The 21,677-nt window shown below is 38.6% G+C and overlaps 13 non-coding genes across 13 annotated transcripts; all 13 read left to right on the top strand.

Annotated features, from left to right (window-relative positions):
- Positions 1 to 280: 280 nt before the first annotated feature.
- TRNAK-CUU (transfer RNA lysine (anticodon CUU)) lies at positions 281 to 353 on the top strand. The gene has a single exon. It is a non-coding gene; the product is annotated as a tRNA-Lys (tRNA).
- A 525-nt stretch (positions 354 to 878) lies between these two features.
- On the top strand, positions 879 to 951 carry TRNAK-CUU (transfer RNA lysine (anticodon CUU)). The gene has a single exon. It is a non-coding gene; the product is annotated as a tRNA-Lys (tRNA).
- Positions 952 to 3,046: 2,095 nt separating this feature from the next.
- On the top strand, positions 3,047 to 3,119 carry TRNAK-CUU (transfer RNA lysine (anticodon CUU)). The gene has a single exon. It is a non-coding gene; the product is annotated as a tRNA-Lys (tRNA).
- A 525-nt stretch (positions 3,120 to 3,644) lies between these two features.
- TRNAK-CUU (transfer RNA lysine (anticodon CUU)) lies at positions 3,645 to 3,717 on the top strand. The gene has a single exon. It is a non-coding gene; the product is annotated as a tRNA-Lys (tRNA).
- Positions 3,718 to 4,149: 432 nt separating this feature from the next.
- Positions 4,150 to 4,222, top strand: TRNAK-CUU (transfer RNA lysine (anticodon CUU)). The gene has a single exon. It is a non-coding gene; the product is annotated as a tRNA-Lys (tRNA).
- Positions 4,223 to 6,338: 2,116 nt separating this feature from the next.
- TRNAK-CUU (transfer RNA lysine (anticodon CUU)) lies at positions 6,339 to 6,411 on the top strand. Its single transcript has one exon. It is a non-coding gene; the product is annotated as a tRNA-Lys (tRNA).
- A 102-nt stretch (positions 6,412 to 6,513) lies between these two features.
- TRNAK-CUU (transfer RNA lysine (anticodon CUU)) lies at positions 6,514 to 6,586 on the top strand. Its single transcript has one exon. It is a non-coding gene; the product is annotated as a tRNA-Lys (tRNA).
- Positions 6,587 to 10,132: 3,546 nt separating this feature from the next.
- On the top strand, positions 10,133 to 10,205 carry TRNAK-CUU (transfer RNA lysine (anticodon CUU)). The gene has a single exon. It is a non-coding gene; the product is annotated as a tRNA-Lys (tRNA).
- A 102-nt stretch (positions 10,206 to 10,307) lies between these two features.
- TRNAK-CUU (transfer RNA lysine (anticodon CUU)) lies at positions 10,308 to 10,380 on the top strand. Its single transcript has one exon. It is a non-coding gene; the product is annotated as a tRNA-Lys (tRNA).
- Positions 10,381 to 14,926: 4,546 nt separating this feature from the next.
- Positions 14,927 to 14,999, top strand: TRNAK-CUU (transfer RNA lysine (anticodon CUU)). The gene has a single exon. It is a non-coding gene; the product is annotated as a tRNA-Lys (tRNA).
- Positions 15,000 to 15,101: 102 nt separating this feature from the next.
- TRNAK-CUU (transfer RNA lysine (anticodon CUU)) lies at positions 15,102 to 15,174 on the top strand. The gene has a single exon. It is a non-coding gene; the product is annotated as a tRNA-Lys (tRNA).
- Positions 15,175 to 18,895: 3,721 nt separating this feature from the next.
- Positions 18,896 to 18,968, top strand: TRNAK-CUU (transfer RNA lysine (anticodon CUU)). The gene has a single exon. It is a non-coding gene; the product is annotated as a tRNA-Lys (tRNA).
- Positions 18,969 to 19,070: 102 nt separating this feature from the next.
- TRNAK-CUU (transfer RNA lysine (anticodon CUU)) lies at positions 19,071 to 19,143 on the top strand. The gene has a single exon. It is a non-coding gene; the product is annotated as a tRNA-Lys (tRNA).
- The last annotated feature ends 2,534 nt before the right edge of the window (positions 19,144 to 21,677 follow it).

Genomic DNA, 21,677 nt, shown 5'->3' with positions numbered 1-21,677 from the left:
TTCTGCCTATGGCTGATGTGTATTTTCTTTCCAAACTCCACCAGAGCCTATGATTACACAGCATCCTATCTGTGGAAAGCGGCAGTGCAGGGATAGGGAAGAAAACTATAGGCATCCAAAGGAGCCCGGCTAGCTCAGTCGGTAGAGCATGAGACTCTTAATCTCAGGGTCGTGGGTTCAAACAACTAAAATTGTAGTGCTTTTTGACCAAAAAAATACATCCATTCTGTGGAAAACGGCAGTGCAGGGATAGGGAAGAAAACTATAGGCATCCAAAGGAGCCCGGCTAGCTCAGTCGGTAGAGCATGAGACTCTTAATCTCAGGGTCGTGGGTTCGAGCCCCACGTTGGGCGAAAACAACTAAAATTGTAGTGCTTTTTGACCAAAAAAATACATCCTATCTGTGGAAAGCGGCAGTGCAGGGATAGGGAAGAAAAAGTTGGGCGAAAACAACTAAAATTTTCGTGCTTTTTGACCAAAAAAATAGAAATTGAAAGTCTCTTTACAATATTTGCAATATTTTCATTGTTAACATGCAATATATGAATGCATGTCTGGATGATGTGTAATGGGGCAATACCACACCTTAATGTATTCACTGTAAAAGAAAAAGTATGTATCATCTTACTATAAAATAAAGTGGAGAAAACACAAATAAGACTTTTTTCCACACAGGTTTAATCGGCTATTTCCTGATATTCTTCAATGCGTTCAGATATTGACTGGTAATTGTGTTTGATACTTTCTTAGACTATTTCTGCCTCTGGCTGATGTGTATTTTCTTTCCAAACTCCACCAGAGCCTATGATTACACAGCATCCTATCTGTGGAAAACGGCAGTGCAGGGATAGGGAAGAAAACTATAGTCATGCAAAGGAGCCCGGCTAGCTCAGTCGGTAGAGCATGAGACTCTTAATCTCAGGGTCGTGGGTTCGAGCCCCACGTTGGGCGAAAACAACTAAAATTTTAGTGCTTTTTGACCAAAAAAATAGAAATTGAAAGTCTCTTTACAATATTTGCAATATTTTCATTGTTAACATGCAATATATGAATGCATGTCTGGATGATGTGTAATGGGGCAATACCACACCTTAATGTATTCACTGTAAAAGAAAAAGTATGTATCATCTTACTATAAAATAAAGTGGAGAAAACACAAATAAGACTTTTTTCCACACAGGTTTAATCGGCTATTTCCTGATATTCTTCAATGCGTTCTGATATTGACTGGTAATTGTGTTTGATACTTTCTTAGACTATTTCTGCCTCTGGCTGATGTGTATTTTCTTTCCAAACTCCACCAGAGCCTATGATTACACAGCATCCTATCTGTGGAAAGCGGCAGTGCAGGGATAGGGAAGAAAACTATAGGTATCCAAAGGAGCCCGGCTAGCTCAGTCGGTAGAGCATGAGACTCTTAATCTCAGGGTCGTGGGTGCGAGCCCCACGTTGGGCGAAAACAACTAAAATTTTAATGCTTTTTGACCAAAAAAATAGAAATTGAAAGTCTCTTTGCAATATTTTGATTGTTAACATGCAATATATGAATGCATGTCTGGATGATGTGTAATGGGGCAATACCACACCTTAATGTATTCACTGTAAAAGAAAAAGTATGTATCATCTTACTATAAAATAAAGTGGAGAAAACACAAATAAGACTTTTTTCCACACAGGTTTAATCAGCTATTTCCTGATATTCTTCAATGCGTTCTGATATTGACTGGTAATTGTGTTTGATACTTTCTTAGACTATTTCTGCCTCTGGCTGATGTGTATTTTCTTTCCAAACTCCACCAGAGCCTATGATTACACAGCATCCTATCTGTGGAAAACGGCAGTGCAGGGATAGGGAAGAAAACTATAGGTATCCAAAGGAGCCCGGCTTGCTCAGTAGGTAGAGCATGAGAATCTTAATCTCAGGGTCGTGGGTGCGAGCCCCACGTTGGGCGAAAACAACTAAAATTTTAATGCTTTTTGACCAAAAAAATTGAAATTGAAATTCTCTTTACAATATTTGCAATATTTTGATTGTTAACATGCAATATATGAATGCATGTCTGGATGATGTGTAATGGGGCAATACCACACCTTAATGTATTCACTGTAAAAGAAAAAGTATGTATCATCTTACTATAAAATAAAGTGGAGAAAACACAAATAAGACTTTTTTCCACACAGGTTTAATCAGCTATTTCCTGATATTCTTCAATGCGTTCTGATATTGACTGGTAATTGTGTTTGATACTTTCTTAGACTATTTCTGCCTCTGGCTGATGTGTATTTTCTTTCCAAACTCCACCAGAGCCTATGATTACACAGCATCCTATCTGTGGAAAACGGCAGTGCAGGGATAGGAAAGAAAACTATAGGTATCCAAAGGAGCCCGGCTAGCTCAGTCGGTAGAGCATGAGACTCTTAATCTCAGGGTTGTGGGTTCGAGCCCCACGTTGGGCGAAAACAACTAAAATTTTAGTGCTTTTTGACCAAAAAAATAGAAATTGAAAGTCTCTTTACAATATTTGCAATATTTTCATTGTTAACATGCAATATATGAATGCATGTCTGGATGATGTGTAATGGGGCAATACCACACCTTAATGTATTCACTGTAAAAGAAAAAGTATCTATCATCTTACTATAAAATAAAGTGGAGAAAACACAAATAAGACTTTTTTCCACACAGGTTTAATCGGCTATTTCCTGATATTCTTCAATGCGTTCTGATATTGACTGGTAATTGTGTTTGATACTTTCTTAGACTATTTCTGCCTATGGCTGATGTGTATTTTCTTTCCAAACTCCACCAGAGCCTATGATTACACAGCATCCTATCTGTGGAAAGCGGCAGTGCAGGGATAGGGAAGAAAACTATAGGCATCCAAAGGAGCCCGGCTAGCTCAGTCGGTAGAGCATGAGACTCTTAATCTCAGGGTCGTGGGTTCAAACAACTAAAATTGTAGTGCTTTTTGACCAAAAAAATACATCCATTCTGTGGAAAACGGCAGTGCAGGGATAGGGAAGAAAACTATAGGCATCCAAAGGAGCCCGGCTAGCTCAGTCGGTAGAGCATGAGACTCTTAATCTCAGGGTCGTGGGTTCGAGCCCCACGTTGGGCGAAAACAACTAAAATTGTAGTGCTTTTTGACCAAAAAAATACATCCTATCTGTGGAAAGCGGCAGTGCAGGGATAGGGAAGAAAAAGTTGGGCGAAAACAACTAAAATTTTCGTGCTTTTTGACCAAAAAAATAGAAATTGAAAGTCTCTTTACAATATTTGCAATATTTTCATTGTTAACATGCAATATATGAATGCATGTCTGGATGATGTGTAATGGGGCAATACCACACCTTAATGTATTCACTGTAAAAGAAAAAGTATGTATCATCTTACTATAAAATAAAGTGGAGAAAACACAAATAAGACTTTTTTCCACACAGGTTTAATCGGCTATTTCCTGATATTCTTCAATGCGTTCAGATATTGACTGGTAATTGTGTTTGATACTTTCTTAGACTATTTCTGCCTCTGGCTGATGTGTATTTTCTTTCCAAACTCCACCAGAGCCTATGATTACACAGCATCCTATCTGTGGAAAACGGCAGTGCAGGGATAGGGAAGAAAACTATAGTCATGCAAAGGAGCCCGGCTAGCTCAGTCGGTAGAGCATGAGACTCTTAATCTCAGGGTCGTGGGTTCGAGCCCCACGTTGGGCGAAAACAACTAAAATTTTAGTGCTTTTTGACCAAAAAAATAGAAATTGAAAGTCTCTTTACAATATTTGCAATATTTTCATTGTTAACATGCAATATATGAATGCATGTCTGGATGATGTGTAATGGGGCAATACCACACCTTAATGTATTCACTGTAAAAGAAAAAGTATGTATCATCTTACTATAAAATAAAGTGGAGAAAACACAAATAAGACTTTTTTCCACACAGGTTTAATCGGCTATTTCCTGATATTCTTCAATGCGTTCTGATATTGACTGGTAATTGTGTTTGATACTTTCTTAGACTATTTCTGCCTCTGGCTGATGTGTATTTTCTTTCCAAACTCCACCAGAGCCTATGATTACACAGCATCCTATCTGTGGAAAGCGGCAGTGCAGGGATAGGGAAGAAAACTATAGGCATCCAAAGGAGCCCGGCTAGCTCAGTCGGTAGAGCATGAGACTCTTAATCTCACGGTCGTGGGTTCGAGCCCCACGTTGGGCAAAAACAACTAAAATTTTAGTGCTTTTTGACCAAAAAAATAGAAATTGAAAGTCTCTTTGCAATATTTTCATTGTTAACATGCAATATATGAATGCATGTCTGGATGATGTGTAATGGGGCAATACCATACCTTAATGTATTCACTGTAAAAGAAAAAGTATGCATCATCTTACTATAAAATAAAGTGGAGAAAACACAAATAAGACTTTTTTCCACACAGGTTTAATCGGCTATTTCCTGATATTCTTCAATGCGTTCTGATATTGACTGGTAATTGTGTTTGATACTTTCTTAGACTATTTCTGCCTCTGGCTGATGTGTATTTTCTTTCCAAACTCCACCAGAGCCTATGATTACACAGCATCCTATCTGTGGAAAGCGGCAGTGCAGGGATAGGGAAGAAAACTATAAGCATCCAAAGGAGCCCGGCTAGCTCAGTCGGTAGAGCATGAGACTCTTAATCTCAGGGTCGTGGGTGCGAAACCCACGTTGGGTGAAAACAACTAAAATTTTAGTGCTTTTTGACCAAAAAAATAGAAATTGAAAGTCTCTTTACAATATTTGCAATATTTTGATTGTTAACATGCAATATATGAATGCATGTCTGGATGATGTGTAATGGGGCAATACCACACCTTAATGTATTCACTGTAAAAGAAAAAGTATGTATCATCTTACTATAAAATAAAGTGGAGAAAACACAAATAAGACTTTTTTCCACACAGGTTTAATCAGCTATTTCCTGATAATCTTCAATGCGTTCTGATATTGACTGGTAATTGTGTTTGATACTTTCTTAGACTATTTCTGCCTCTGGCTGATGTGTATTTTCTTTCCAAACTCCACCAGAGCCTATGATTACACAGCATCCTATCTGTGGAAAACGGCAGTGCAGGGATAGGGAAGAAAACTATAGGTATCCAAAGGAGCCCGGCTAGCTCAGTCGGTAGAGCATGAGAATCTTAATCTCAGGGTCGTGGGTGTGAGCCCCACGTTGGGCGAAAACAACTAAAATTTTAATGCTTTTTGACCAAAAAAATAGAAATTGAAATTCTCTTTACAATATTTGCAATATTTTGATTGTTAACATGCAATATATGAATGCATGTCTGGATGATGTGTAATGGGGCAATACCACACCTTAATGTATTCACTGTAAAAGAAAAAGTATGTATCATCTTACTATAAAATAAAGTGGAGAAAACACAAATAAGACTTTTTTCCACACAGGTTTAATCAGCTATTTCCTGATATTCTTCAATGCGTTCTGATATTGACTGGTAATTGTGTTTGATACTTTCTTAGACTATTTCTGCCTCTGGCTGATGTGTATTTTCTTTCCAAACTCCACCAGAGCCTATGATTACACAGCATCCTATCTGTGGAAAACGGCAGTGCAGGGATAGGGAAGAAAACTATAGGTATCCAAAGGAGCCCGGCTAGCTCAGTCGGTAGAGCATGAGACTCTTAATCTCAGGGTTGTGGGTTCGAGCCCCACGTTGGGCGAAAACAACTAAAATTTTCGTGCTTTTTGACCAAAAAAATAGAAATTGAAAGTCTCTTTACAATATTTGCAATATTTTCATTGTTAACATGTAATATATGAATGCATGTCTGGATGATGTGTAATGGGGCAATACCACACCTTAATGTATTCACTGTAAAAGAAAAAGTATGTATCATCTTACTATAAAATAAAGTGGAGAAAACACAAATAAGACTTTTTTCCACACAGGTTTAATCGGCTATTTCCTGATATTCTTCAATGCGTTCGGATATTGACTGGTAATTGTGTTTGATACTTTCTTAGACTATTTCTGCCTCTGGCTGATGTGTATTTCCTTTCCAAACTCCACCAGAGCCTATGATTACACAGCATCCTATCTGTGGAAAACGGCAGTGCAGGGATAGGGAAGAAAACTATAGGCATCTAAGAGAGCCCGGCTAGCTCAGTCGGTAGAGCATGAGACTCTTAATCTCAGGGTCGTGGGTTCGAGCCCCACCACGTTGGGCGAAAACAACTAAAATTGTACTGCTTTTTGACCAAAAAAATACATCCTATCTGTGGAAAACGGCAGTGCAGGGATAGGGAAGAAAACTATAGGCATCCAAAGGAGCCCGGCTAGCTCAGTCGGTAGAGCATGAGACTCTTAATCTCAGGGTCGTGGGTTCGAGCCCCACGTTGGGCGAAAACAACTAAAATTGTAGTGCTTTTTGACCAAAAAAATACATCCTATCTGTGGAAAACGGCAGTGCAGGGATAGGGAAGAAAACTATAGACATCCAAAGGAGCCCGGCTAGCTCAGTCGGTAGAGCATGAGACTCTTAATCTCAGGGTCGTGGGTTCGAGCCCCACGTTGGGCAAAAACAACTAAAATTGTAGTGCTTTTTGACCAAAAAAATACATCCTATCTGTGGAAAGCGGCAGTGCAGGGATAGGGAAGAAAACGTTGGGCGAAAACAACTAAAATTTTCGTGCTTTTTGACCAAAAAAATAGAAATTGAAAGTCTCTTTACAATATTTGCAATATTTTCATTGTTAACATGCAATATATGAATGCATGTCTGGATGATGTGTAATGGGGCAATACCACACCTTAATGTATTCACTGTAAAAGAAAAAGTATGTATCATCTTACTATAAAATAAAGTGGAGAAAACACAAATAAGACTTTTTTCCACACAGGTTTAATCGGCTATTTCCTGATATTCTTCAATGCGTTCAGATATTGACTGGTAATTGTGTTTGATACTTTCTTAGACTATTTCTGCCTCTGGCTGATGTGTATTTTCTTTCCAAACTCCACCAGAGCCTATGATTACACAGCATCCTATCTGTGGAAAACGGCAGTGCAGGGATAGGGAAGAAAACTATAGGCATCCAAAGGAGCCCGGCTAGCTCAGTCGGTAGAGCATGAGACTCTTAATCTCAGGGTCGTGGGTGCGAGCCCCCCGTTGGGCGAAAACAACTAAAATTTTAGTGCTTTTTGACCAAAAAAATAGAAATTGAAAGTCTCTTTACAATATTTGCAATATTTTCATTGTTAACATGCAATATATGAATGCATGTCTGGATGATGTGTAATGGGGCAATACCACACCTTAATGTATTCACTGTAAAAGAAAAAGTATGTATCATCTTACTATAAAATAAAGTGGAGAAAACACAAATAAGACTTTTTTCCACACAGGTTTAATCGGCTATTTCCTGATATTCTTCAATGCGTTCCGATATTGACTGGTAATTGTGTTTGATACTTTCTTAGACTATTTCTGCCTCTGGCTGATGTGTATTTTCTTTCCAAACTCCACCAGAGCCTATGATTACACAGCATCCTATCTGTGGAAAACGGCAGTGCAGGGATAGGGAAGAAAACTATAGGCATCCAAAGGAGCCCGGCTAGCTCAGTCGGTAGAGCATGAGACTCTTAATCTCAGGGTCGTGGGTGCGAGCCCCACGTTGGGCGAAAACAACCAAAATTTTAGTGCTTTTTGACCAAAAAAATAGAAATTGAAAGTCTCTTTACAATATTTGCAATATTTTCATTGTTAACATGCAATATATGAATGCATGTCTGGATGATGTGTAATGGGGCAATACCACACCTTAATGTATTCACTGTAAAAGAAAAAGTATATATCATCTTACTATAAAATAAAGTGGAGAAAACACAAATAAGACTTTTTTCCACACAGGTTTAATCGGCTATTTCCTGATATTCTTCAATGCGTTCTGATATTGACTGGTAATTGTGTTTGATACTTTCTTAGACTATTTCTGCCTCTGGCTGATGTGTATTTTCTTTCCAAACTCCACCAGAGCCTATGATTACACAGCATCCTATCTGTGAAAAGCGGCAGTGCAGGGATAGGGAAGAAAACTATAGGCATCCAAAGGAGCCCGGCTAGCTCAGTCGGTAGAGCATGAGACTCTTAATCTCAGGGTCGTGGGTTCGAGCCCCACCTTGGGCGAAAACAACTAAAATTTTAGTGCTTTTTGACCAAAAAAATAGAAATTGAAAGTCTCTTTGCAATATTTTCATTGTTAACATGCAATATATGAATGCATGTCTGGATGATGTGTAATGGGGCAATACCATACCTTAATGTATTCACTGTAAAAGAAAAAGTATGCATCATCTTACTATAAAATAAAGTGGAGAAAACACAAATAAGACTTTTTTCCACACAGGTTTAATCGGCTATTTCCTGATATTCTTCAATGCGTTCTGATATTGACTGGTAATTGTGTTTGATACTTTCTTAGACTATTTCTGCCTCTGGCTGATGTGTATTTTCTTTCCAAACTCCACCAGAGCCTATGATTACACAGCATCCTATCTGTGGAAAGCGGCAGTGCAGGGATAGGGAAGAAAACTATAAGCATCCAAAGGAGCCCGGCTAGCTCAGTCGGTAGAGCATGAGACTCTTAATCTCAGGGTCGTGGGTGCGAAACCCACGTTGGGTGAAAACAACTAAAATTTTAGTGCTTTTTGACCAAAAAAATAGAAATTGAAAGTCTCTTTACAATATTTGCAATATTTTGATTGTTAACATGCAATATATGAATGCATGTCTGGATGATGTGTAATGGGGCAATACCACACCTTAATGTATTCACTGTAAAAGAAAAAGTATGTATCATCTTACTATAAAATAAAGTGGAGAAAACACAAATAAGACTTTTTTCCACACAGGTTTAATCAGCTATTTCCTGATAATCTTCAATGCGTTCTGATATTGACTGGTAATTGTGTTTGATACTTTCTTAGACTATTTCTGCCTCTGGCTGATGTGTATTTTCTTTCCAAACTCCACCAGAGCCTATGATTACACAGCATCCTATCTGTGGAAAACGGCAGTGCAGGGATAGGGAAGAAAACTATAGGTATCCAAAGGAGCCCGGCTAGCTCAGTCGGTAGAGCATGAGAATCTTAATCTCAGGGTCGTGGGTGTGAGCCCCACGTTGGGCGAAAACAACTAAAATTTTAATGCTTTTTGACCAAAAAAATAGAAATTGAAATTCTCTTTACAATATTTGCAATATTTTGATTGTTAACATGCAATATATGAATGCATGTCTGGATGATGTGTAATGGGGCAATACCACACCTTAATGTATTCACTGTAAAAGAAAAAGTATGTATCATCTTACTATAAAATAAAGTGGAGAAAACACAAATAAGACTTTTTTCCACACAGGTTTAATCAGCTATTTCCTGATATTCTTCAATGCGTTCTGATATTGACTGGTAATTGTGTTTGATACTTTCTTAGACTATTTCTGCCTCTGGCTGATGTGTATTTTCTTTCCAAACTCCACCAGAGCCTATGATTACACAGCATCCTATCTGTGGAAAACGGCAGTGCAGGGATAGGGAAGAAAACTATAGGTATCCAAAGGAGCCCGGCTAGCTCAGTCGGTAGAGCATGAGACTCTTAATCTCAGGGTTGTGGGTTCGAGCCCCACGTTGGGCGAAAACAACTAAAATTTTCGTGCTTTTTGACCAAAAAAATAGAAATTGAAAGTCTCTTTACAATATTTGCAATATTTTCATTGTTAACATGTAATATATGAATGCATGTCTGGATGATGTGTAATGGGGCAATACCACACCTTAATGTATTCACTGTAAAAGAAAAAGTATGTATCATCTTACTATAAAATAAAGTGGAGAAAACACAAATAAGACTTTTTTCCACACAGGTTTAATCGGCTATTTCCTGATATTCTTCAATGCGTTCGGATATTGACTGGTAATTGTGTTTGATACTTTCTTAGACTATTTCTGCCTCTGGCTGATGTGTATTTTCTTTCCAAACTCCACCAGAGCCTATGATTACACAGCATCCTATCTGTGGAAAACGGCAGTGCAGGGATAGGGAAGAAAACTATAGGCATCTAAGAGAGCCCGGCTAGCTCAGTCGGTAGAGCATGAGACTCTTAATCTCAGGGTCGTGGGTTCGAGCCCCACGTTGGGCGAAAACAACTAAAATTGTACTGCTTTTTGACCAAAAAAATACATCCTATCTGTGGAAAACGGCAGTGCAGGGATAGGGAAGAAAACTATAGGCATCCGAAGTAGCCCGGCTAGCTCAGTCGGTAGAGCATGAGACTCTTAATCTCAGGGTCGTGGGTTCGAGCCCCACGTTGGGCGAAAACAACTAAAATTGTAGTGCTTTTTGACCAAAAAAATACATCCTATCTGTGGAAAACGGCAGTGCAGGGATAGGGAAGAAAACGTTGGGCGAAAACAACTAAAATTTTCGTGCTTTTTGACCAAAAAAATAGAAATTGAAAGTCTCTTTACAATATTTGCAATATTTTCATTGTTAACATGCAATATATGAATGCATGTCTGGATGATGTGTAATGGGGCAATACCACACCTTAATGTATTCACTGTAAAAGAAAAAGTATGTATCATCTTACTATAAAATAAAGTGGAGAAAACACAAATAAGACTTTTTTCCACACAGGTTTAATCGGCTATTTCCTGATATTCTTCAATGCGTTCAGATATTGACTGGTAATTGTGTTTGATACTTTCTTAGACTATTTCTGCCTCTGGCTGATGTGTATTTTCTTTCCAAACTCCACCAGAGCCTATGATTACACAGCATCCTATCTGTGGAAAACGGCAGTGCAGGGATAGGGAAGAAAACTATAGGCATCCAAAGGAGCCCGGCTAGCTCAGTCGGTAGAGCATGAGACTCTTAGTCTCAGGGTCGTGGGTGCGAGCCCCCCGTTGGGCGAAAACAACTAAAATTTTAGTGCTTTTTGACCAAAAAAATAGAAATTGAAAGTCTCTTTACAATATTTGCAATATTTTCATTGTTAACATGCAATATATGAATGCATGTCTGGATGATGTGTAATGGGGCAATACCACACCTTAATGTATTCACTGTAAAAGAAAAAGTATGTATCATCTTACTATAAAATAAAGTGGAGAATACACAAATAAGACTTTTTTCAACATAGGTTTAATCGGCTATTTCCTGATATTCTTCAATGCGTTCAGATATTGACTGGTAATTGTGTTTGATACTTTCTTAGACTATTTCTGCCTCTGGCTGATGTGTATTTTCTTTCCAAACTCCACCAGAGCCTATGATTACACAGCATCCTATCTGTGGAAAACGGCAGTGCAGGGATAGGGAAGAAAACTATAGGCATCCAAAGGAGCCCGGCTAGTTCAGTCGGTAGAGCATGAGACTCTTAATCTCAGGGTCGTGGGTGCGAGCCCCACGTTGGGCGAAAACAACCAAAATTTTAGTGCTTTTTGACCAAAAAAATAGAAATTGAAAGTCTCTTTACAATATTTGCAATATTTTCATTGTTAACATGCAATATATGAATGCATGTCTGGATGATGTGTAATGGGGCAATACCACACCTTAATGTATTCACTGTAAAAGAAAAAGTATGTATCATCATACTATAAAATAAAGTGGAGAAAACACAAATAAGACTTTTTTCCACACAGGTTTAATCGGCTATTTCCTGATATTCTTCAATGCGTTCAGATATTGACTGGTAATTGTGTTTGATACTTTCTTAGACTATTTCTGCCTCTGGCTGATGTGTATTTTCTTTCCAAACTCCACCAGAGCCTATGATTACACAGCATCCTATCTGTGGAAAACGGCAGTGCAGGGATAGGGAAGAAAACTATAGGCATCCAAAGGAGCCCGGCTAGCTCAGTCGGTAGAGCATGAGACTCTTAATCTCAGGGTCGTGGGTGCGAGCCCCCCGTTGGGCGAAAACAACTAAAATTTTAGTGCTTTTTGACCAAAAAAATAGAAATTGAAAGTCTCTTTACAATATTTGCAATATTTTCATTGTTAACATGCAATATATGAATGCATGTCTGGATGATGTGTAATGGGGCAATACCACACCTTAATGTATTCACTGTAAAAGAAAAAGTATGTATCATCTTACTATAAAATAAAGTGGAGAAAACACAAATAAGACTTTTTTCCACACAGGTTTAATCGGCTATTTCCTGATATTCTTCAATGCGTTCAGATATTGACTGGTAATTGTGTTTGATACTTTCTTAGACTATTTCTGCCTCTGGCTGATGTGTATTTTCTTTCCAAACTCCACCAGAGCCTATGATTACACAGCATCCTATCTGTGGAAAACGGCAGTGCAGGGATAGGGAAGAAAACTATAGGCATCCAAAGGAGCCCGGCTAGCTCAGTCGGTAGAGCATGAGACTCTTAATCTCAGGGTCGTGGGTGCGAGCCCCACGTTGGGCGAAAACAACCAAAATTTTAGTGCTTTTTGACCAAAAAAATAGAAATTGAAAGTCTCTTTACAATATTTGCAATATTTTCATTGTTAACATGCAATATATGAATGCATGTCTGGATGATGTGTAATGGGGCAATACCACACCTTAATGTATTCACTGTAAAAGAAAAAGTATATATCATCTTACTATAAAATAAAGTGGAGAAAACACAAATAAGACTTTTTTCCACACAGGTTTAATCGGCTATTTCCTGATATTCTTCAATGCGTTCTGATATTGACTGGTAATTGTGTTTGATACTTTCTTAGACTATTTCTGCCTCTGGCTGATGTGTATTTTCTTTCCAAACTCCACCAGAGCCTATGATTACACAGCATCCTATCTGTGAAAAGCGGCAGTGCAGGGATAGGGAAGAAAACTATAGGCATCCAAAGGAGCCCGGGTAGCTCAGTCGGTAGAGCATGAGACGCTTAATCTCAGGGTCGTGGGTTCGAGCCCCACCTTGGGCGAAAACAACTAAAATGTTAGTGCTTTTTGACCAAAAAAATAGAAATTGAAAGTCTCTTTGCAATATTTTCATTGTTAACATGCAATATATGAATGCATGTCTGGATGATGTGTAATGGGGCAATACCATACCTTAATGTATTCACTGTAAAAGAAAAAGTATGCATCATCTTACTATAAAATAAAGTGGAGAAAACACAAATAAGACTTTTTTCCACACAGGTTTAATCGGCTATTTCCTGATATTCTTCAAAGCGTTCTGATATTGACTGGTAATTGTGTTTGATACTTTCTTAGACTATTTCTGCCTCTGGCTGATGTGTATTTTCTTTCCAAACTCCACCAGAGCCTATGATTACACAGCATCCTATCTGTGGAAAGCGGCAGTGCAGGGATAGGGAAGAAAACTATAGGCATCCAAAGGAGCCCGGCTAGCTCAGTCGGTAGAGCATGAGACTCTTAATCTCAGGGTCGTGGGTGCGAGCCCCACGTTGGGCGAAAACAACTAAAATTTTAATGCTTTTTGACCAAAAAAATAGAAATTGAAAGTCTCTTTGCAATATTTTCATTGTTAACATGCAATATATGAATGCATGTCTGGATGATGTGTAATGGGGCAATACCATACCTTAATGTATTCACTGTAAAAGAAAAAGTATGCATCATCTTACTATAAAATAAAGTGGAGAAAACACAAATAAGACTTTTTTCCACACAGGTTTAATCGGCTATTTCCTGATATTCTTCAATGCGTTCTGATATTGACTGGTAATTGTGTTTGATACTTTCTTAGACTATTTCTGCCTCTGGCTGATGTGTATTTTCTTTCCAAACTCCACCAGAGCCTATGATTACACAGCATCCTATCTGTGGAAAGCGGCAGTGCAGGGATAGGGAAGAAAACTATAGGCATCCAAAGGAGCCCGGCTAGCTCAGTCGGTAGAGCATGAGACTCTTAATCTCAGGGTCGTGGGTGCGAGCCCCACGTTGGGCGAAAACAACTAAAATTTTAATGCTTTTTGACCAAAAAAATAGAAATTGAAAGTCTCTTTACAATATTTGCAATATTTTCATTGTTAACATGCAATATATGAATGCATGTCTGGATGATGTGTAATGGGGCAATACCACACCTTAATGTATTCACTGTAAAAGAAAAGTATGTATCATCTTACTATAAAATAAAGTGGAGGAAACACAAATAAGACTTTTTTCCACACAGGTTTAGTCGGCTATTTCCTGATATTCTTCAATGCGTTCTGATATTGACTGGTAATTGTGTTTGATACTTTCTTAGACTATTTCTGCCTCTGGCTGATGTGTATTTTCTTTCCAAACTCCACCAGAGCCTATGATTACACAGCATCCTATCTGTGGAAAGCGGCAGTGCAGGGATAGGGAAGAAAACTATAGGCATCCAAAGGAGCCCGGCTAGCTCAGTCGGTAGAGCATGAGACTCTTAATCTCAGGGTCGTGGGTGCGAGCCCCACGTTGGGCGAAAACAACTAAAATTTTCGTGCTTTTTGACCAAAAAAATAGAAATTGAAAGTCTCTTTACAATATTTGCAATATTTTCATTGTTAACATGTAATATATGAATGCATGTCTGGATGATGTGTAATGGGGCAATACCACACCTTAATGTATTCACTGTAAAAGAAAAAGTATGTATCATCTTACTATAAAATAAAGTGGAGAAAACACAAATAAGACTTTTTTCCACACAGGTTTAATCGGCTATTTCCTGATATTCTTCAATGCGTTCGGATATTGACTGGTAATTGTGTTTGATACTTTCTTAGACTATTTCTGCCTCTGGCTGATGTGTATTTTCTTTCCAAACTCCACCAGAGCCTATGATTACACAGCATCCTATCTGTGGAAAACGGCAGTGCAGGGATAGGGAAGAAAACTATAGGCATCTAAGAGAGCCCGGCTAGCTCAGTCGGTAGAGCATGAGACTCTTAATCTCAGGGTCGTGGGTTCGAGCCCCACGTTGGGCGAAAACAACTAAAATTGTACTGCTTTTTGACCAAAAAAATACATCCTATCTGTGGAAAACGGCAGTGCAGGGATAGGGAAGAAAACTATAGGCATCCGAAGGAGCCCGGCTAGCTCAGTCGGTAGAGCATGAGACTCTTAATCTCAGGGTCGTGGGTTCGAGCCCCACGTTGGGCGAAAACAACTAAAATTGTAGTGCTTTTTGACCAAAAAAATACATCCTATCTGTGGAAAACGGCAGTGCAGGGATAGGGAAGAAAACGTTGGGCGAAAACAACTAAAATTTTCGTGCTTTTTGACCAAAAAAATAGAAATTGAAAGTCTCTTTACAATATTTGCAATATTTTCATTGTTAACATGCAATATATGAATGCATGTCTGGATGATGTGTAATGGGGCAATACCACACCTTAATGTATTCACTGTAAAAGAAAAAGTATGTATCATCTTACTATAAAATAAAGTGGAGAAAACACAAATAAGACTTTTTTCCACACAGGTTTAATCGGCTATTTCCTGATATTCTTCAATGCGTTCAGATATTGACTGGTAATTGTGTTTGATACTTTCTTAGACTATTTCTGCCTCTGGCTGATGTGTATTTTCTTTCCAAACTCCACCAGAGCCTATGATTACACAGCATCCTATCTGTGGAAAACGGCAGTGCAGGGATAGGGAAGAAAACTATAGGCATCCAAAGGAGCCCGGCTAGCTCAGTCGGTAGAGCATGAGACTCTTAATCTCAGGGTCGTGGGTGCGAGCCCCCCGTTGGGCGAAAACAACTAAAATTTTAGTGCTTTTTGACCAAAAAAATAGAAATTGAAAGTCTCTTTACAATATTTGCAATATTTTCATTGTTAACATGCAATATATGAATGCATGTCTGGATGATGTGTAATGGGGCAATACCACACCTTAATGTATTCACTGTAAAAGAAAAAGTATGTATCATCTTACTATAAAATAAAGTGGAGAAAACACAAATAAGACTTTTTTCCACACAGGTTTAATCGGCTATTTCCTGATATTCTTCAATGCGTTCAGATATTGACTGGTAATTGTGTTTGATACTTTCTTAGACTATTTCTGCCTCTGGCTGATGTGTATTTTCTTTCCAAACTCCACCAGAGCCTATGATTACACAGCATCCTATCTGTGGAAAACGGCAGTGCAGGGATAGGGAAGAAAACTATAGGCATCCAAAGGAGCCCGGCTAGCTCAGTCGGTAGAGCATGAGACTCTTAATCTCAGGGTCGTGGGTGCGAGCCCCACGTTGGGCGAAAACAACCAAAATTTTAGTGCTTTTTGACCAAAAAAATAGAAATTGAAAGTCTCTTTACAATATTTGCAATATTTTCATTGTTAACATGCAATATATGAATGCATGTCTGGATGATGTGTAATGGGGCAATACCACACCTTAATGTATTCACTGTAAAAGAAAAAGTATATATCATCTTACTATAAAATAAAGTGGAGAAAACACAAATAAGACTTTTTTCCACACAGGTTTAATCGGCTATTTCCTGATATTCTTCAATGCGTTCTGATATTGACTGGTAATTGTGTTTGATACTTTCTTAGACTATTTCTGCCTCTGGCTGATGTGTATTTTCTTTCCAAACTCCACCAGAGCCTATGATTACACAGCATCCTATCTGTGAAAAGCGGCAGTGCAGGGATAGGGAAGAAAACTATAGGCATCCAAAGGAGCCCGGCTAGCTCAGTCGGTAGAGCATGAGACTCTTAATCTCAGGGTCGTGGGTTCGAGCCCCACCTTGGGCGAAAACAACTAAAATTTTAGTGCTTTTTGACCAAAAAAATAGAAATTGAAAGTCTCTTTGCAATATTTTCATTGTTAACATGCAATATATGAATGCATGTCTGGATGATGTGTAATGGGGCAATACCATACCTTAATGTATTCACTGTAAAAGAAAAAGTATGCATCATCTTACTATAAAATAAAGTGGAGAAAACACAAATAAGACTTTTTTCCACACAGGTTTAATCGGCTATTTCCTGATATTCTTCAATGCGTTCTGATATTGACTGGTAATTGTGTTTGATACTTTCTTAGACTATTTCTGCCTCTGGCTGATGTGTATTTTCTTTCCAAACTCCACCAGAGCCTATGATTACACAGCATCCTATCTGTGGAAAGCGGCAGTGCAGGGATAGGGAAGAAAACTATAAGCATCCAAAGGAGCCCGGCTAGCTCAGTCGGTAGAGCATGAGACTCTTAATCTCAGGGTCGTGGGTGCGAAACCCACGTTGGGTGAAAACAACTAAAATTTTAGTGCTTTTTGACCAAAAAAATAGAAATTGAAAGTCTCTTTACAATATTTGCAATATTTTGATTGTTAACATGCAATATATGAATGCATGTCTGGATGATGTGTAATGGGGCAATACCACACCTTAATGTATTCACTGTAAAAGAAAAAGTATGTATCATCTTACTATAAAATAAAGTGGAGAAAACACAAATAAGACTTTTTTCCACACAGGTTTAATCAGCTATTTCCTGATAATCTTCAATGCGTTCTGATATTGACTGGTAATTGTGTTTGATACTTTCTTAGACTATTTCTGCCTCTGGCTGATGTGTATTTTCTTTCCAAACTCCACCAGAGCCTATGATTACACAGCATCCTATCTGTGGAAAACGGCAGTGCAGGGATAGGGAAGAAAACTATAGGTATCCAAAGGAGCCCGGCTAGCTCAGTCGGTAGAGCATGAGAATCTTAATCTCAGGGTCGTGGGTGTGAGCCCCACGTTGGGCGAAAACAACTAAAATTTTAATGCTTTTTGACCAAAAAAATAGAAATTGAAATTCTCTTTACAATATTTGCAATATTTTGATTGTTAACATGCAATATATGAATGCATGTCTGGATGATGTGTAATGGGGCAATACCACACCTTAATGTATTCACTGTAAAAGAAAAAGTATGTATCATCTTACTATAAAATAAAGTGGAGAAAACACAAATAAGACTTTTTTCCACACAGGTTTAATCAGCTATTTCCTGATATTCTTCAATGCGTTCTGATATTGACTGGTAATTGTGTTTGATACTTTCTTAGACTATTTCTGCCTCTGGCTGATGTGTATTTTCTTTCCAAACTCCACCAGAGCCTATGATTACACAGCATCCTATCTGTGGAAAACGGCAGTGCAGGGATAGGGAAGAAAACTATAGGTATCCAAAGGAGCCCGGCTAGCTCAGTCGGTAGAGCATGAGACTCTTAATCTCAGGGTTGTGGGTTCGAGCCCCACGTTGGGCGAAAACAACTAAAATTTTCGTGCTTTTTGACCAAAAAAATAGAAATTGAAAGTCTCTTTACAATATTTGCAATATTTTCATTGTTAACATGTAATATATGAATGCATGTCTGGATGATGTGTAATGGGGCAATACCACACCTTAATGTATTCACTGTAAAAGAAAAAGTATGTATCATCTTACTATAAAATAAAGTGGAGAAAACACAAATAAGACTTTTTTCCACACAGGTTTAATCGGCTATTTCCTGATATTCTTCAATGCGTTCGGATATTGACTGGTAATTGTGTTTGATACTTTCTTAGACTATTTCTGCCTCTGGCTGATGTGTATTTTCTTTCCAAACTCCACCAGAGCCTATGATTACACAGCATCCTATCTGTGGAAAACGGCAGTGCAGGGATAGGGAAGAAAACTATAGGCATCTAAGAGAGCCCGGCTAGCTCAGTCGGTAGAGCATGAGACTCTTAATCTCAGGGTCGTGGGTTCGAGCCCCACGTTGGACGAAAACAACTAAAATTGTACTGCTTTTTGACCAAAAAAATACATCCTATCTGTGGAAAACGGCAGTGCAGGGATAGGGAAGAAAACTATAGGCATCCAAAGGAGCCCGGCTAGCTCAGTCGGTAGAGCATGAGACTCTTAATCTCAGGGTCGTGGGTTCGAGCCCCACGTTGGGCGAAAACAACTAAAATTGTAGTGCTTTTTGACCAAAAAAATACATCCTATCTGTGGAAAACGGCAGTGCAGGGATAGGGAAGAAAACTATAGACATCCAAAGGAGCCCGGCTAGCTCAGTCGGTAGAGCATGAGACTCTTAATCTCAGGGTCGTGGGTTCGAGCCCCACGTTGGGCGAAAACAACTAAAATTGTAGTGCTTTTTGACCAAAAAAATACATCCTATCTGTGGAAAGCGGCAGTGCAGGGATAGGGAAGAAAACGTTGGGCGAAAACAACTAAAATGTTCGTGCTTTTTGACCAAAAAAATAGAAATTGAAAGTCTCTTTACAATATTTGCAATATTTTCATTGTTAACATGCAATATATGAATGCATGTCTGGATGATGTGTAATGGGGCAATACCACACCTTAATGTATTCACTGTAAAAGAAAAAGTATGTATCATCTTACTATAAAATAAAGTGGAGAAAACACAAATAAGACTTTTTTCCACACAGGTTTAATCGGCTATTTCCTGATATTCTTCAATGCGTTCAGATATTGACTGGTAATTGTGTTTGATACTTTCTTAGACTATTTCTGCCTCTGGCTGATGTGTATTTTCTTTCCAAACTCCACCAGAGCCTATGATTACACAGCATCCTATCTGTGGAAAACGGCAGTGCAGGGATAGGGAAGAAAACTATAGGCATCCAAAGGAGCCCGGCTAGCTCAGTCGGTAGAGCATGAGACTCTTAATCTCAGGGTCGTGGGTGCGAGCCCCCCGTTGGGCGAAAACAACTAAAATTTTAGTGCTTTTTGACCAAAAAAATAGAAATTGAAAGTCTCTTTACAATATTTGCAATATTTTCATTGTTAACATGCAATATATGAATGCATGTCTGGATGATGTGTAATGGGGCAATACCACACCTTAATGTATTCACTGTAAAAGAAAAAGTATGTATCATCTTACTATAAAATAAAGTGGAGAAAACACAAATAAGACTTTTTTCCACACAGGTTTAATCGGCTATTTCCTGATATTCTTCAATGCGTTCAGATATTGACTGGTAATTGTATTTGATACTTTCTTAGACTATTTCTGCCTCTGGCTGATGTGTATTTTCTTTCCAAACTCCACCAGAGCCTATGATTACACAGCATCCTATCTGTGGAAAACGGCAGTGCAGGGATAGGGAAGAAAACTATAGGCATCCAAAGGAGCCCGGCTAGCTCAGTCGGTAGAGCATGAGACTCTTAATCTCAGGGTCGTGGGTGCGAGCCCCACGTTGGGCGAAAACAACCAAAATTTTAGTGCTTTTTGACCAAAAAAATAGAAATTGAAAGTCTCTTTACAATATTTGCAATATTTTCATTGTTAACATGCAATATATGAATGCATGTCTGGATGATGTGTAATGGGGCAATACCACACCTTAATGTATTCACTGTAAAAGAAAAAGTATATATCATCTTACTATAAAATAAAGTGGAGAAAACACAAATAAGACTTTTTTCCACACAGGTTTAATCGGCTATTTCCTGATATTCTTCAATGCGTTCTGATATTGACTGGTAATTGTGTTTGATACTTTCTTAGACTATTTCTGCCTCTGGCTGATGTGTATTTTCTTTCCAAACTCCACCAGAGCCTATGATTACACAGCATCCTATCTGTGAAAAGCGGCAGTGCAGGGATAGGGAAGAAAACTATAGGCATCCAAAGGAGCCCGGCTAGCTCAGTCGGTAGAGCATGAGACTCTTAATCTCAGGGTCGTGGGTTCGAGCCCCACCTTGGGCGAAAACAACTAAAATGTTAGTGCTTTTTGACCAAAAAAATAGAAATTGAAAGTCTCTTTGCAATATTTTCATTGTTAACATGCAATATATGAATGCATGTCTGGATGATGTGTAATGGGGCAATACCATACCTTAATGTATTCACTGTAAAAGAAAAAGTATGCATCATCTTACTATAAAATAAAGTGGAGAAAACACAAATAAGACTTTTTTCCACACAGGTTTAATCGGCTATTTCCTGATATTCTTCAAAGCGTTCTGATATTGACTGGTAATTGTGTTTGATACTTTCTTAGACTATTTCTGCCTCTGGCTGATGTGTATTTTCTTTCCAAACTCCACCAGAGCCTATGATTACACAGCATCCTATCTGTGGAAAGCGGCAGTGCAGGGATAGGGAAGAAAACTATAGGCATCCAAAGGAGCCCGGCTAGCTCAGTCGGTAGAGCATGAGACTCTTAATCTCAGGGTCGTGGGTGCGAGCCCCACGTTGGGCGAAAACAACTAAAATTTTAATGCTTTTTGACCAAAAAAATAGAAATTGAAAGTCTCTTTGCAATATTTTCATTGTTAACATGCAATATATGAATGCATGTCTGGATGATGTGTAATGGGGCAATACCATACCTTAATGTATTCACTGTAAAAGAAAAAGTATGCATCATCTTACTATAAAATAAAGTGGAGAAAACACAAATAAGACTTTTTTCCACACAGGTTTAATCGGCTATTTCCTGATATTCTTCAATGCGTTCTGATATTGACTGGTAATTGTGTTTGATACTTTCTTAGACTATTTCTGCCTCTGGCTGATGTGTATTTTCTTTCCAAACTCCACCAGAGCCTATGATTACACAGCATCCTATCTGTGGAAAGCGGCAGTGCAGGGATAGGGAAGAAAACTATAGGCATCCAAAGGAGCCCGGC

Source organism: Ambystoma mexicanum, chromosome 4q (genome assembly GCF_040938575.1).
Source record: "Ambystoma mexicanum isolate Mex_15411 chromosome 4q, UKY_AmexF1_1, whole genome shotgun sequence".
NCBI lineage: Eukaryota > Metazoa > Chordata > Amphibia > Caudata > Ambystomatidae > Ambystoma > Ambystoma mexicanum.
This window is presented reverse-complemented; position numbering and strand designations above follow the sequence as displayed.